This window comes from Dipteris shenzhenensis, chromosome 18 (genome assembly GCF_047967505.1).
Source record: "Dipteris shenzhenensis isolate YYH24624 ecotype China chromosome 18, Dip_SZ_1.0, whole genome shotgun sequence".
In the NCBI taxonomy this organism is placed as follows: Eukaryota; Viridiplantae; Streptophyta; class Polypodiopsida; order Gleicheniales; family Dipteridaceae; genus Dipteris; species Dipteris shenzhenensis.
The window spans coordinates 28,934,640-28,949,851 of record NC_141613.1 but is presented as its reverse complement, the minus strand read 5'-3'; positions in this window follow the sequence as shown (position 1 = coordinate 28,949,851).

Genomic DNA, 15,212 nt, shown 5'->3' with positions numbered 1-15,212 from the left:
GATGCATATTCCCAGGATTGGATTTTGGATTCTGGTGCTTCATTCCATGTTACTCCCCATAGGGAATGGTTCTCCACTTATGACAGTGGAAAGACAGGTTGTGTGCATCTTGGAAATGACTATGCATGTGACATAGTGGGAGCAGGTGACATAAAGTTTTCTTTTGCAAATGGGTCTGCATTTATTTTGAAACATGTGAGACATGTGCCTAAGTTGACCAAGAGTCTTATTTCAGTGGGTCAGCTAGATGATGCTGGTTTTCACACCACTTTTGGCTTTGAGAGTTGGAAAATTCAAAAGGGCTCTATGCTTTTGGCCAGGGGTGCCAAGTGTGGGACTTTGTATCCCTTACATGTATCAGGGGTATTTGATCATGTTGTTGCAATAACCGAGTAGCCAAGCACTTCTTTGTGGCATTGCAGGTTGGGGCACATGAGCCAGAATGGAATGAAACTCTTATGCCGTTTGGGTTATGTACCGTATTTGAGTTTCTCTGATTTTGAATTTTGTGAGCACTGTCTCTATGGGAAGCAGACTAAATCAGCCCATAAAAGAAGGGGAAAGAAAGAGTTTGAAAAGCTTGATTTGGTGCATTCAGACGTATGTGGTCCCATGCCTACACGGTCATTAGGCGGGGCTGAATACTATGTGACATTCATTGATGATGCAACTAGGAAAGTGTGGGCTTATGCTATAGCTCGGAAGAGTGATGTGTTCCAGGTATTTCAAAAATGGCTAGCCTTGGTTGAGAATCAGTCAGGTAGAACGCTTAAATGCCTAGGGACTGACAATGGTGGAGAGTATCTCTCTCATGACTTTTAGCATTTCTGTGATACACATGGGATTGAGAGGGAGCTCACATCCCCTTGTACTCCAGAGCAAAATCCAGTTGCAGAAAAGATGAACCGTACCATTCAAGAAAGGTTGCAATGCATGCTTTCCAATGCAAGTCTTTTTGGTGGTTTTTGGGCTCTGAGGCAATGAAGACTGCAGTGCATGTGATCAATAGATCACCTAGTAAGAGTTTGGATGGTGGTATTCTTGAAGAGGCATGGAGTGGCAAGAAGCCCTTTTACTCTCATTTGTGTATATTTGGGTATGAGGCATATGCACATGTGCCAAAAGAGCTTCGAAAGAAGCTAGATCCTAAGTCTAGGAAATGCATCTTTCTGGGTTATGGTGAAAGTGGAGAGATGGGCTATCGTCTCTGGGATCCAGAAGCAAAGATGATCATACGCAGCCATGATGTAGTCTTCAATGAGAAGAAGATGCATAAGACACCCATGAGGGATGTGGAAATGAGGAGAATCACTTTCCAGGATGTGAATCCCCCTGCATATGTTGATAGACAGCAAGCTGTCCATGCACCAAATGTGCAAGAAATGGTACCACCAAGTACTCCCACAGGTATACAATCAAGGGTAGATGATGGGTCATCTATTGGTGGAAATGAAGAGCCAAATGTGGCTGATATGCAGGTGGGACAGCAAGCTGAAATGCCCTTGAGAAGATCATCTAGAGTGTCTAGACCGCCTGATAAGTTTGTTCCAAGGGTAGACTATGTGATGCTTACTGATTGCGGGGAGCCTTCTTGCTATAGAGAGGCTATGATGCGTGAGGATCAACGCAAGTGGGAGTATGCTATGCAATCAGAGATGAGTTCACTCATGAAGAATAAGACTTGGGACTTGGTTTCTTTGCCACATGGAAAGAAAGCATTGCCATGTAAATGGGTCTACAAAATGAAGGTCACAAGTGATGATGTGCCTAGGTACAAGGCCCGTTTGGTCGCTAAAGGGTTCAAGCAAGAGAAGGGTGTGGACTTTGATGAGATATTCTCTCCAGTTGTGAAGATGACCACACTTAGATGCATGCTTGGACTAGTGGCATTAGAGGATATGGAGCTTATGCAGATGGATGTCAAGACAGCTTTCTTGCATGGGGATATGCATGAGGTACCAAGGAGATGTGCATTTTCTTTGGTAAAGGAGACATGTGTGTACTTGGGTACACAGATTCAGACTACGCAGGGCATGTGGATAGTAGGAGATCCACTTCTGGTTATGTGTTCACCTTTGTAGGTGGTGCAGTGTCGTGGATGTCTAGCACACAGAAGTGCGTTGCTTTGTCTACCACAGAGGCTGAGTATGTTGCAGCCACAGAGGGTTGCAAGGAGGCTATATGGCTTGATCGGCTAGTGGGAGATTTGGGGATTCATACAGGTGTACCGGCATTGCATAGTGATTCCATGAGTGCTATTCAGCTAGCACGGAATCCGGTCTTTCATGCAAAGACCAAACACATTGAGGTCAGGTACCATTTCATCAGGGAGGTACTTGAGGACAAGCACATAGAGCTTGTCAAGGTTCATACAGATGATAACCCTGCAGATATGCTGAGGAAGAGTCTACCTAGTCAGCGGTTTGAGTATTGTCGTGTATTGATGGGCATTGGATAGTATGCTCACTGGTTGTTCTCCCTTAAAGGCACATTGTCCTTTAAGTGGGAGGTTGTGGGGGTTAAAGGTCACTGTGCCTTTACCCTGGTTATGTACAATACTCAAACACATATATAAATGAATGAAAAAGAAGATTAGGGTGGTTCTGCACCCACCAAAACTTGTGGCTCTCTATCTCTCTCTCTCCTTCTTCCGTTCTTGCTTCCGTTGAGAGCACTCTCAGGGATCATGAGTTTTGTTACTAGGTGTGAACAAGCCATGAAGCTTCCCATGTACTACTATTGGTATGAGGTCATCAATTTGTAGGGGGGGTATGTTGGGACAAATTTATGTAATGGATTTATACCAAGGGGTACAAGGTCAATGTGTGCTTGTGTGTGTAGGTGTGTGTGAGCTATGTGTGACTGATGATGTGTCAGTCGCAGGTTGTGATTGAGTGAATCTAGGAGTGTGGTGTGATTGAGAGATGATGATTGAGAAATCAACAGAGAAATAAGTGGAGCTTGGCTCTCTTGTATGTATCAAGTGCCTATATATTGGCCTTCTCTCATGAATAAAAGACAAGCATTTTTTTGGTTGTTCCACTCCCATCTTGCTGCTTAGCCATGTTCCAACAATCCATGATGAAATGATAGTTTTTCTAGCCTTCTAGGGCCTTGTAGTATGTTACATTGTAATAGCCATGTTTAGCATTCTTAGCTTAAGAAGTAAGTAGCAAGTAGAGCAAAAGTATAAGTCACAATGTCTTATGCACCTTCCCTTAAGGAGTACTACATTTTGAGACAAATGGTTCACGCATGCATCTAAGTGGAGAGCTCTTCTCTTTTTTATCAATGCTTATATAGATTTCTTGCGAAGGAGATGGTCTTGAAGAGGTCTTACAAATAAGGTTGCAAATAGGGGAAGCATAATTACTAGAGTTCTTCCACTCATCTATTTTGATGGCCAAAGTGGGATTGTGGGTTGACATGTTGCCAAAGAGTGTCTACCTCAAGAAAATACCAAGCCTTTCAAAAAATTAATGGTAGATAGAAAGAGCCCCTTGGATCTTGAAATCCAACAACAAATCATTATTCTAATAAGTTTTCAACATATTTCTATATAATAGAATATTTAACGACAGTCAAAATTTTGCAATGCAATGCATACTTTTATGGTAATATAACCCATCACATTGACTTTGAGGAAAGGATTTACCCAAAGATGGAAGCCATCACGTGGATGGCCTTTAAGAAGTATACAATGGGAATTGAATTTTGGGGGTGATTGGCTAACTAGGAACTATAACATGACACAAGTACAAGTATAACACTACCCATACGCCTCGACAAAGGAGGGACCAATTAAGGTCTTATGGTAACATAAAACCTAGGAGTTTAGTAAAGATTCTTTAAGAATATGCGTGTACATCCCAAGAACTGGGAGTATAAGGAAACTCCTAGAGGTGGCTATGGAGTTGAAAGGCTGAATGGTGGCAAAGGCATCATATGAGGCTATGCAATTGCACTAAAGCATTGGTTCCAAAGTAAAAACATATGACTCATATCCCCCTTCCTTTCCTTTATATTGTACTAATACACTAAGAATAAAACTTGTATATAAGAGGTGGGCCCTACCTCTGAATCATAGAAAAGCTCCCTTTTATTGGCCTTCTGTTTCTCTCCCAATTGAGACATTGCGGCACTATCAAGTTCACATACTTGAAGGATTTTTTAAAATGTATGCCTTTGGAAATCACATTCTCATGCCCTCTTTACCACATGTGTGACTCTCAACACAATAATCTCTCAAACCTTGAACATTGTTGCTCCAAATTTTTTCAAAACACTGCAATACTATCAACCCCTCTCATCCAGTCCTTGACGTATAGTTTTCAAGTGAGTGGAATCTATGAGAACGTATACCTATGAGTCCAAGTACTTCATTGAACCTTTCTTGCTCTTTACACCCATTATATATTTGCCATAGGAGACTTTGATAATGGAGGCCAGGAATTGGACAAGCAGTTTATCATTTAGATCCCATGTGGACCTCACATCCCAATTGTGGTGTTGATAAAAGGGATTAACTCTTTCATCACGTCCATTTAAGGGAAAGGGGGGAAAAAGAGTTTGCATGTAGGCTCTTAGGAGGCATGGCGGCCATACATAGTGACATGTCATTCATCCTAACGCTTTACTAGTGATGTCTCTATATAAAAACCGAGGTTCTTCCTATATTCATATGACTTAAAGGAAATGCCAAGCTTTGTCATATGTACATGTGTTCATGTCAAGCTTTGTCATATGTACGTGTGTGCATGTCAAATCAAACACACCCATGCCCAGACTCATGGATACACACATGCACAAGCATAAGCATTGTGGTGGTTAAAGGTCATTGTGCCTTTACCCCAGTTATGTACAATACTCAAACACATATATAAATGAATGAAAAAGAAGATTAGGGTTCTGCACCCACAAAAAAAACTTGTGTGGCTCTCTGTTTCTCTCTCTCTCCCTCTTCCGTTCTGCTTCTGTTGAGAGCACTCTCAACTAGTATCAGAGCCCGAGTGATCTAGCTGAGCGTGCGTTTATGCTTGGAAGCTCAGCAGCTCTATGGGAGGAAGGAGAAGCTCTGTGGCAAGCTTTGTGGGTGACTTTACTTGCATCCGAGTGTGCAGAGACCTTGAAGGAACCTTTGGAAAAGTCACTTTGGTTTTGCAAAGTGGTTTTGAGAGCCTATTAAGTGTTTTCGAAGAAAAAGTTGGTTTTTTTGCTTTTCCCTGTTCCATTCGATGACAAAGACTCTGTATTGACTTGTAGAGGCAACCATTGCTTGCTTTTGGTGTCCATTTCACTTCAGGAGCTTGGAAACACCTTCATTCTTGAATTTGAGATCATTCCGTTGGATTTCTGACTCATTGTGTCAGTTTCAACGTTTTTCTACCCGGGCGTTGGAACTCAAGTTTGGAGCAACCATTTACAGATCTGTCAATTCCAGTGGACTCAAGAGGTCCTAAAACTTCTATGTTGCTCATCATTCGCACTCCGGTGGAGTTTACAAATAGTTCAGTTTCCAAAAACGTTTTTCAGTCCGTGTGTTGGACCCAGTGATTGGGACCATGGTTTTCAAAACCGTCTATCCCATTGTGTTCCAAATGCCTAAAAACCCCTACTTGTCAGTTCTTGCACAATTCGGTGAAGTATTTTTAGAGTTATATGCATTTGATTTGGTCTCTCTATTATGCATTTTTCATTCTAAGGTTTTGAAACCTTAGATTTATGCCACATGGCAGTGGATAAGTGTTGACTCCCATTTCTCACTCATCGGTTGGGATTTTGGAGTTCCAATAGAAGAGAGATATTTGCATATTGTCTTGATGAGTCCGATTATGCAATGGCACCCGTGTTTTGAGGCATCTTAAGTTCTATTTTCAGTAGTGGTCATTGCCGTGGGACCATGATTTCTTGAGCATACCTTATGCAGATCACTCTGGTTGCAGTTTGAGCCATGTGCGCTCATTCGTGGTGTGCATTGGGTCGTGGTGGATGACTTATAGGCCATTTGGATGCATTGAGATCCTTATTGGATGCATTGATAGGCCCAGATTGCCTTGTGGGATGCTATTTTTATGGACGCTTTGCACATGGATGCTATTTTATGCTGAGGGACAACCATTTGACACATTGCAGGTGATGCACTAATAGTGTTATGCTCTCTTGGATGAGATATTGTTGATGCATATGCCCATGGACAATGTTTATGCTTGAGCCATTTGGCACTTATTGGCATTTTGGATTGCCATTGCAGTTGGCATTTTCTTTTAGGCGAGATTTGCTCATATGGATGCATAGTACATGCACATGAGTCAGCTGTATCTTTTGATGCTTTGAGCTTTGACTTTTGGTGATATTTCACTCTATTGTGGCATACACATTTGGGTGCACCTGGTATTTGGTGTGATTCTCTCTTGCAGGCACTAGAATTTGGGATTTTGCTTTATTTGCATCATGGCATCCTCTTCCATGTCTGAAAAGGAGTTTTTCAGCATTAAACCACCAAGTACTCCCACATGTATATAATCAAGGGTAGATGATTGATCATCTATTGGTGGAAATGATGAGCCAAATGTGGCTGATATGCAGGTGGGACAGCAAGCTGAAATGCCCTTGAGAAGATCATCTAGAGTGTCTAGACCTCCTGATAGGTTTGGTTCCAGGGGTAGACTATGTGATGCTTACTAATTGCGGGGAGCCTTCTTGCTACAAAGAGGCTATGATGCTCGAGGATCAATGCAAGTGGGAGTATGCTATATGCAATCAGAGATGAGTTCAGTCATGAAGAATAAGACTTGGGACTTGGTTTCTTTGCCACATGGAAAGAAAGCATTGCCATGTAAATGGGTCTACAAGATGAAGGTCACAGGTGATGATGTGCCTAGGTACAAGGCCCGTTTGGTCGCTAAAGGGTTCAAGCAAGAGAAGGGTGTGGACTTTGATGAGATATTCTCTCCGGTTGTGAAGATGACCACACTTAGATGCATGCTTGCACTAGTGGTAGTAGAGGATATGGAGCTTATGCAGATGGATGTCAAGACAACTTTCTTGCATGGGGATATGCATGAGGAAATTTACATGGTGCAGCTGGAAGGCTTTGAAGAAAAGGGCAAAGATCATTTAGTTTGCAAGCTGAAGAAGAGTCTCTATGGTCTTAAGCAAGTGCCTAGAGAATGGTATCAAAAGTTTGATGCTTTCTTTCGATTCCAAGGTCTTGGAAGGAGTGAAATTGATCACTACCTCTACACTAAAAGGGCTAAGGATAATAGCTTGATACTCCTAGCACTATATGTGGATGATATGCTATTGGCTAGCAAGAATACTTATGAGCTACATGCATTAAAGGCCAAGTTGCATGAGGCCTTTGATATGAAGGATTTGGAACTTCTCCCTCTCTTCTCCCTTCTCCCCCTTCCCTCTTTCTCTCGTGTAAACACATTGCAACAATTCGGGAGCCGCTTGAGTGATGCTTGTAGATGGCTCGTGCCTTGCATTGCTCTCACACGAAGTATCTTGGAGTGGAGGCTCCATTGGCATTCCTTCAAGATCCCCACAACACATGAGTCACCATTGAGACTACACAACTACCCATAACATCATCAAACTTTAGCACTCTGCGAGGTACAGAGTTGTTGATAGTTGTGCGAGAGGTATCCCTTGAAGGTGGCAATGAATTTAAAAGAAATATTACCTTTGTCTCTGTCTCAAAATTTAGCTTCTAGGCCTAAAGTTGGCTGAAAATAATATTGAAATCATTCAAGTGAGAAGCAATGGAGTCCCCTTCCTTCAACAGCAGCTCAAATAACCTCTTCATGAGGCGAACTTTATTAGAGGCAGTTTCCTTCTCATAAGAAGCACATAATTTTTCCCACAAATCTTTCGTAGTCTTCTCATCTACTACTATGAAATAAATTGACGCTACAAGATGAACTCTAATAGTAGACTTTGCTAATGCATCCAACTCATTCCAATCATCCATAGACATAGATGCATTCTTAGCTGCAATCCCTTCCAAGGGTTTCATCTACTTCTTTTGAATAAGCACATCCCTTATCTATTCTTTCCATAGAGAAAGTTTGTTCCATCAATCCTTTAATGCTGGAAAACTCCTTTTCATACATGGAAGAGGATGCCATGATGCAAATAAAGTAAAATCCCAAATGCTACTGCCTTCAAGAAAGAATCACACCAAATACTAGGTGCACCCAAATGTGTTGCCATAATAGAGCACAATATCACCAAAACTCAAAGCTCAAAGCATTAAAAAAATGCAACGGACTCATGTGCATATACTATGCATCCATATGAGCAAATATGACCCAAAAGAAAATGCCAAATGCAATGGCAATCCAAATTTCGATAAGTGCCAAATACCTCAAGCATGAATACAGTCCATGAGCATATGCATCAATAATATCTCATCCAAGAGAGTAGAGCACTATCAATGCATCAATTGCAATGTGTCAAAACTGTCCCTCATCATAAAATAGCATCCATGTGCAAAGCGTCCATCAAAATAGCATCCCACAAGGAAATTTGGGCCTATCAACACATCCAACAAGGATTGCAATGCATCCCAATGGCCTCTAAAGGAGTCACTATGACCCAATGCAAACCACGAATGAGCGCACACGGCTTAAACTACAACCACAGTGATCTGAATAAGGTATGCCCAAAATCATTGCAAAATAAATCATGAGATTTGTAAAACATGAGCGTTATTGCATATCCATACTCAGTGATGCAATTTGCACATTTCTCCTTTCTGTCACAACTCCAAAATCTTATCCAGTGAGGGGGTAAAAGCCAGTCAACCCTTGCAATTGACTTGAAATTGAACCTTTGAATGATTTTTCGACACATAGAAAAAAGAAGACGATTCAATGTCTCAAAGAGACAGAACTTCTCTAAATCTCCATGGGATCATGCAAGAACTGATAGGTAGGGGTTTTCGAGCCTATGAAACGCAATGGAATAGACAGTTTTGGAAACCGTGGTCCCAATCATTGAGTCCAAAACACGGAACAAAAAACGTTTTAGCAAACATATCGGTTTGTAAACACTATTGAAATGCAAATGATGAGCAACATAAAGGTCTTAGGACCTCTTAAGTCCACCCGAACTGACAGATCTACGAATAGTTACTTCAAACTCAAGTTCCAACACACGGGATGAAAAACGTTGAGAAAGAGAAAACGAATCATTTTTCCAATAAAATGATCCGACATTCAAGAATCAAGGGTTTTTAGACACTCTAAGTGCAATGGGATAGCAAAAGCAGGCAATGGTTGAACGACGAATTGATGTAATGGGGTGTACCAAGGGGTACAAGGTTTGTGTGTTGGTTAATGTGACCAAGTTAGGTGGTAGAAGGCTCTATTAAGTGTGATTGAGAGATTCATGGACTTGATTGAGAGATCAGTGGAGTGATTTGTGGATCTGGAGGTGCTCTCCTTAGGGGCACATGCATTGTATTAGTTGCCCTTAAAAGGACCTCTCTACTCTTGAATAAACTACTCTATTTCCTTTATTTGTTGATTCTTCCTTGTTGTTCCATCATAAGGTATGAGAGCCATGTTCACCCTCCTTGAGCCCTCTTTGAGTGCCATCACATCATCTTCCCCAAAAAGAGCTTTTCTTCATTCTCTTCCCATAGATTTTTCTTAGGCTTATTCTCCTCCATCTTTGAGAGTTTTTCCATGCCCTCTGAGCCCAAGCTTTCTTGTGTTGGGGTGAATCCCTGGCTAGGCCGAATCAGCTATGGCCCGTGCTAACACGTTTTTTACCTATCAAAGAAACGTGCAATTCTGCTTGTAGGGCCCACCATTCATCGAATGGCTCTAGCTGCTATTAGGAAATGCTACAAGGAGCATGTTTTGAAGTTTGAGTAACAATGGTTTAGTATATGAGGAGAAAAGACAGAAAAACTAGTCAAGAAAGGCGCTACTCTCACAAACGTTTTGACGTAGCATTGTCCAATTCTTCTCTAGGGGGTCTTCATTGGTAAAAGAGCTTTCATTTCACTACAAAAGCCCCTTCAATCCTTGCATCTACAACTTTAATTTCCGCCTCCAATCTCTGCTCATTTCGGAGTTCAAATTCTGGCAGTTTTGTGGATTTGAGGGTTGACCAAGTCAACTAATATTTGGGGCTTCTTAGTTTGATTGCAAGATTTTTTAGTACTGACTATGCTTGAGTGCTAGAGTCCTCATCCATTGGACTTGTGGGAGTTTCATTCACCTACAAACATTCTACTTGGTGTATTGACAAACTTTCCTTCATAGCTTTGTATTCATGGAAAGTTGTTATTAAACATGCCTTCTTCTTCTGGTTCTAGCAACACTCCATGTGTTAGGAAGATAAAGAAGAAGAAAACTCATAGATACACCAATAGGAAGGTCACTAAAATTCAAGGCAAATCCCAAGTCCCTCACTATTATCATCATGCAAAGGATCTTGGCTTTTTAGATTTCATTGCTTGTAACATGCATCTATATGGTGATGGTTCATTTTGAAGAATTGTAAAGGGATTAGACATTGCCAGTCTTGGTAAGACCTTCCCTATGGCCTCCAAAACCAAGATAGATAAGTTTGAGGGATTGGGTTTTCATACTTGGCAGACTAACCTCAAATTTATTATTATGAAGAAGGGGATCTGGAATGTGGCTAATGGGAAAGAAAAGAAACCAACCACTAGGGAAGGAGAGGCTTTATGGCTCCCTAAGGATGAAAAGGCACTAGCCATAATTGCTCTTGGGTTGAGTGATTCTTTTATCCATCACATTGATGGTTGTGAGACTACTCATGCTATATGGAGACATCTGGAGATTGTCTTTGAAGCACATAGGGGAAGTGTTCCGAGTTTAGTTTGCTCATCAAATTCTTTGATTTGAAGTTCGATAGAGGAGAATCAATCTCTTCACATTTAAACTCCATGAAAAGCATACTGACTCAGTTAGCTAGCATCAAGTTTGATCTTGATGATGACATTGCAATTGCTATCTTGCTCAAAAGTCTACCTGAGGAATATGGCACTATTGTAACTACTCTCACCAATCTACCAAAGATTAGTTTAGTGGAACTAGAGTCATCCCTCTTGAAAAAGGAAAGGAAAATTAAACAACGGAATAACCAAAGAAAATGGGGCATATTTGGTCAAAACCAACTTCAAAGGATCCACTGGCAAGAGCAAGATGAAGTGCAACTTATGTGGAAAGCTTGGAAATTTTTAGAAAGAGTGCTATGAAAAGAAGAAAATTTCAGCAAACCTTGTGGAAGAAGCAGAGAAAGAAGAAGAAGAAGAACTAGAGGATGTTAAAGCTCTCACTGCTTTCACCACCCAAGTCAATCTTAATAAGGTTGATGATCCATATATTTTCTAAGTTGTCTGTGTGTGTGGTCAATAAAGTTTCTCTGCCCTAGAGGTTGGGATGTTCCCCTTAAATGATTGTTACTCTTATGTTTGAGGTTTTACCTTGTTGGACCCATGGGGATTTCCATACATAGTCATTGTCCAATCTCCTAGTCGTAAACCAAGAGCCATAACCAGACTAAGTCACAAGTTGGGGTCATGAGTGTTGTTACTAGGTGTGAACAAACCATGAAGCTTCCCATGTACTACTATTGTGGTGAGGTCATCAATTTGTGGGGGGTATAAAGGACAAGTTGATGTTATGGGGTGTACCAAGGTAACCCTTTTCTTTATAGCACTCTATTGCGTTAGTGCTATGCACATGTGATCATTGCTACACACACATGATCACATGAGGTTGACCGTGAACTCTCAACACCTTCCCTCAAGATCAACATCATCAAGTAGGCCTTCCCTCAATATGATGATTCTGGGGAATCGAAGAAGGACTGAACATTACATTCCATCACACCCCTTTGATGGGAATGTCCTTCCTCTGTGTCAAACCAAGAGCTAGTCGGTGTTTCTCGAATAGCTCTATACTGAGTGGTTTGGTAAAGATGTCTACAACATTCTCTTTGCTATCACATTGATGTCACCAAGTAACACTCTTTCTATGATGAAGTGCTCTTTGACATCAATGTGCTTTGTCCTGAAGTGATATACTGGATTCTTGGCCAATTCTTGAACCGATTGATTATCAAAGTATATTGTTTTGGCTTTGACTCATCAAAGTAATCTGTTTTTGAGAATAGTCTTCTTAGCCATATAGCCTCACATGCACTTATAGTGAGTGCCCTATATTCTGCTTTAATCGAAGACAAAGAAACAATTGGCTGTTTGTTTGACAACCATGATATAGCACCTTGACCAAGGAAAAATGCATATCCTTGTGTCAATCTCCTAGTCTCATGATCTCCAGCATAGTCACTATCACAGTATCCATCCAACCGTGGATGACTTCCTCTGTATTCTATCCCAAACTATCTTGTACCTCTTATGTATCTCAAGACTCTTTTGGTTGCATTCTAGTGAGACTGTCTTGGATTTGCCATAAACTACGCTAGTGAGCTTACTACATAACAAATATCTGGCTGAGTGATAGTCAGATATATAAGAGATCTGATGAGCTGCCTATAGTATCTGTCATTGACTGTAGGCTTTTTCAAATCTTTAGTAAGTTTCAAACTCTATTCCATGGGAGTGGCTGCAATCTTGCAATCGGCCGTATGAAACTTCTTCAGGAGACTGTCAACATATTTGAGTTGACTCATAAATGTGCTATCTGAATCTCTCCAGAACTCAATTCCAAGACAATAGTGCATAAGTCCAAGATCTTTCATGTCAAACTCTACACAGATAAGTCTTGTTTTGGCTTTTTGATGAAGCTATCCTTGCTTCCTGTCACAATCAGATCATCTATACACAAAAGTGCAATAGTAATGTCTTCCCCTTGAACTTTGTAGTAGAGATTATGATCTACATTGGACTTCATGTATCCTAGATCAACAAAATACTTGTCGATTCTACTGTACCAACTTCTGGGTGCTTTCTTTAAGATGTAGAGACTTTTCTTAAGATGGCCAACCTTATTCTCCTTTACTGGCTCAACATAACCTACTAGTTGTTGCATGTAGACTTCCTCATCTCGATAACCATTGAGAAGTGCATTCTTGACATCGAGCTGATACACATTCCATCTACTGAGTGTCACTAGTGATATCAAGAACCGTATGGAATCCATATTTGCTATATTGGTGCATAAGTCTCATCATAATCTTGACCATATTGATGTGCAAATCCTTTTGCAACTAGTCTGGCTTTGTATCTTTGTATACTGCCATCTGGATTGTGCTTCACTTTGTATACCCATTTGTTTGCTATTGCCTTCTTTCCTGGTGGAAGGTCGCATAATTCCCAAGTATTATTCTTATACAAAGCATCCATTTCTTCATTCATATAGCAGTTTGCCATTATGGCTTGTCTACTACATCTTCAAAGTACACTAGCTCTTCTGTAGCCATGATAGTAGTCATAAGAGCATAGTTGGTCGTTTCAACCTGAATTGTTTTGCCTTCATAGTTGGTGTTAATCTTGGCTAGAGGTCTGTTTTCCCTAGTAAGACCGTTTGAGCTGCTGTGGCTCTGCCTGGGGTGTTTATAGCAATTCTTACTCTTCTTCATCAACATGTTCTATAGATGACTGTGAAGTCGATGCTTCCATCTCCTGTGTATTTGAGGTTTTCCATTTTGATTCCTCATCAAAGATTACATATCTGGAGATAATGACCTTGTGGTTGATGGGATCATATAACTTCTATGCTTTGCCTTCTTCACTGTAGCCAACCATGATGCATTTGCATGACTTTGCATCCAATTTCTTGCGATGATCATCATGTATGTGGGCATATGCTATGCAACCAAATATGCGGAGATGCCCAATGTGTGGCTTGTGTCTAGTGAATGCTTCATAAGGAGTCATACCTTGCATCGGTGCGATAGGAAGCCGATTAAGCAAGTAGTTTGCTGTGGCTATGGCTTCTGCCCCCAATACTGATTCAGAAGATGCTTTTCACTAAGCATTGGTCTAGCACTATCTGCTAAAGTACCATTCTTCCTTTCAACTCTTGCATTCTGCTGAGGAGTATCTGCACATGTGAATCGTCTTCACATGTCGTGATTTTTGCAAAAGTTCATGAATGCTGAAGACATGTATTCACCTCCTCTATTGGATTTCATGACTTTAATCTTTTTGCCTGTCTGGTTTTCTACCATGGCTTTGAATTCTTGAAATTTGGAAACAACTTCAGATTTCTCTTTCAAAAAGTAGACCCAACAATATCTACTGTAGTTGTCGATGAAAGTCAAGTAGTAAAGTGAACCATTGATGCTGCAGGTCTGGGCATAACCCCATACATTTGTATGTATCAAATCAAGAATACCTCGTGCACGAGAGGTACTTCTACCAAAATTGGTTTGCTTTTGTTTGCTGAAGCAGCATGCTTCGTAAACTTTTCCAGGAAACTATAGCTTCGAAATCGCAATTGCCAAATTTTGATTCCTGAGATCTAGCAAGTACTTGAAATTTGACATGACCATATCTCTTGTTCCATTTTGTGGATAGTGGCATCTGTTGCAATTGAGCTGACATGGCATGCTTATCTAGTACTGTAGCTAGCATTCGTACAAGCATCCTTCCTTGACACCTTTTGCTACTATAGCTGACATCTTCTAGATTTGTCTCTGATAGTGCATTCATCTCCGTCAAAGATGACTCGGTAGTTGTGTTCCCATCATTTGACCTACTAATAACAAGAGGTTCTTGCTGATTTTTGAAACGTAGAGCACATCTTTCACTAATCCTTTCATACCAGTGAAATTGTTCATAGGGGTAACACATGTCCCTTGAAGTGGATTCAATGTATTATTTGCTATGTAGATGATATTTTTATGACCTTCTAATGGATTCATTTCTATGAACCATTCCTAATGATTTGTCATGTGAGATGATGCACTACTATCGATGTACCAAGGATCTTGTTTTGCTTGGTCCACTTGATAGTAGTAGCTGAAATCCTCTTTTGGACTGAAATCAATATCTATGTACACTGTATCAGTTTGCTGCATTTCCTCATTTGCAAGAAACATATTCCCATGTTCATTTGCAAAATGACTGTGACTAGAATGTCCACTATGATGATTTCCTCTCACGAAAATTCCCTCGATTACTGCTGGATTGACCGCCTTGGTCATACTACTTCTTGCGGCAATCTCTTTCATAGTGTCCAAACTTGTGACCATAGTTG